The 2,435-nt window shown below is 41.1% G+C and overlaps 1 pseudogene; it reads right to left on the reverse strand.

The window, feature by feature from the left end:
• Nucleotides 1-1,576: 1,576 nt before the first annotated feature.
• Nucleotides 1,577-2,225, reverse strand: LOC112855657 (olfactory receptor 11H6-like; annotated as a pseudogene).
• Between the last annotated feature and the right edge of the window lie 210 nt (nucleotides 2,226-2,435).

Raw genomic sequence — 2,435 nt, forward strand, 5'->3', positions numbered from 1 at the left:
GGTTTCCTATGCTGTGCATAAGTTGTTGTTGTTGTTGTTTTTAATTTTGGTATGGGCCCAATAGTTTATTTTTGCTTTTGTTTCCCTTGCCTTTGGAGATATATCTGGAAAAATGTTGCTAAGGCTGATGTAAAAAAATTACTGCCTATGTTATCTTCTAGGAGTTTTATGGTTTTAGGTCTCACATCTAGGAGTTTAGTAAATTTTGAGTTTATTTTTGTGTATGATGTAAGAAAGTGGTCCAGTTTCATTCTTTTGCTTGTAGGTATCCAGTTTTCACAGCACCATTTATTGAAAAGTAGTCATACTATCTTATTTCTAGCCTTAGACTCATATGCACTATTCTCTTTGCATGATTTGTATTAATTCTAATACATATAGGGAGAAAAACCTCTTTAAAATCATGAAGCATTTAAAATATGAATTATTTTCTGATTAAGTTTCTTGCAGGTAGTCTTGTTTCCAGGTCTCACCCTGTTTCAGAACATATATTCTTTTGTACTGAGTGGTACTGGGTGGTACTAAGACAAGGAAAATAATGAGTTATAAGGAACCTAAAACAACCCAAAAAAGTAAACAGTTGGAAAAAAAAAAAACCCACTATTTTCACAAAGTCCTATTTAAGAATTAAGTTTGCTGAGGAGAAATTTTTTGACAAGCCCAGCTGAGGAAGAGTCCGAAACTGCCAAGGACTTACATATGGAAGACAGTTATTCTGAATAAGAAAGGGAAGGATGTTCTGGTCATTCTGGTGGGTGGTGGGAAGAGTATGAGGAAGGAAGAAGAAGAGGCAGACCAGGTATAATATGAGAAACTGACTGGGTGTTCAGCACGGTGGCCTTTCCTATGACTCTCCCTAACCCCAGCTGGTAGTCAGGTTAATAAACCCACACAAAACTGGAATTACTTTGGTTTTGGATAAAATGTTGAAGGAGATGAGTCTCACATCCAGACTGGTGTGATCAAAATAAGACAGGAGGTATATTCAGGGATTGGAAGAGAAAAGCACACACGAACATGTTTGATGGTGTGTGTGTGTGTGTGTGTGTGTGTGTGTGTGTGTGTAGGGAGAGAGTGATGGGTGCTTTAGACACCTGAGCACTGTGAATCTGGGGGTCAGGGACAAATTTACCTATATCTGCAAAAGATAGAAACTGACCTGTTGACATCTGGCTTATATATGATTTTTCTGCAAAAAGGCCTGAAAATGTCTCACATTTTCCTGTTTCCATGCAACGGGCACAGGAATATTAATACATTATGGCCTAGTACAAATGATTTATGCAAGGTCTTTTAAGATCTTGTTTTCTATTTGCTTCATTGAAATGTATTTCTAAAAATACTCCCTGGGATATGGGAAACATATCTGTCTCTCAAATTTGCATATGACCATTAACCTCCTATAATTTTATATCACTATATGTCCAACACATATATGGATTCTAGTTCTTGAGAGGCTGTCTTTGACCAGGTCTCATAATCCTAAATAGTTTTGTCAGGGCCTGCTTCATCTCCTTATTCCGGAGGCTATAGATCAAGGGATTGAAAAGTGGAGTCATCACAGAATAAAATAAAGTCACAATTTTCTGAATCCCTGCTGGATTGCCTGCTGTTGGACTCACATACATCACCATGATGGAGCCATAGAACAGGGACACCACAGCCAGATGGGAGCCACACGTGGAGAAGGCCTTATGCCGACCTTCTGCGGAGGGGACCCTCAGCACAGCTCTGATCACCAAGGTGTAGGAGCTGGTAATGAAGAGGAAGGTGGAGAAAATGAGGACTGAGTTAAAGATGGCACAGATGATCTCAGTGGCAGGAGCTGCCACACAAGACAGATTCATAAGGGGTCCTGGATCACATAAAAAATGATCAATTGTATTGGGACCACAAAAAGGAAGCTGGGAGATGAGGTAAACTGGGAGGAGAAAACAAGAGAAGCCACACACCCAGCACCCAGCTCCTATTCTGATGCAGCGCTGAACTGTCATGACAGCGGGGTAATGCAGGGGCCTGCAGATAGCAAGGTATCTGTCAAAGGCCATGGCAGACAAGAAGAAGGTCTCAGTGGTGCCCATGGAGAAGAAGAAGTAGAACTGGATGAAGCAGCCATAGAAGGAGATGGAATTGGTCTCAGAGAGAAAGTTGGCCAGCATATTAGGGACAGTAGAAGTGACATACCAGATCTCCAGGAAGGAAAAATTGGCCAGTAGGATGTACATGGGAGTGTGGAGATGGTCATTCCACCACACTGCACAGATGATACACAGATTTCCCATTAATGTCAGGACATAGATCACACAGAAGATTGAGAAGAGGAGGATCTGGACCTCCCAGGTGCAAGGGAAGCCAAGAAGAATGAATTCACTGACAGGGTCAGAGTGGTTGTTTTCAGCTGGGATTTTCATGTTTCTCTCCCTCAAACTGCAATA

The sequence above is a fragment of the Puma concolor genome, chromosome B3, assembly GCF_028749965.1.
Source record: "Puma concolor isolate L17-30 chromosome B3, mPumCon1.1.hap2, whole genome shotgun sequence".
NCBI classification, from domain to species: domain Eukaryota; kingdom Metazoa; phylum Chordata; class Mammalia; order Carnivora; family Felidae; genus Puma; species Puma concolor.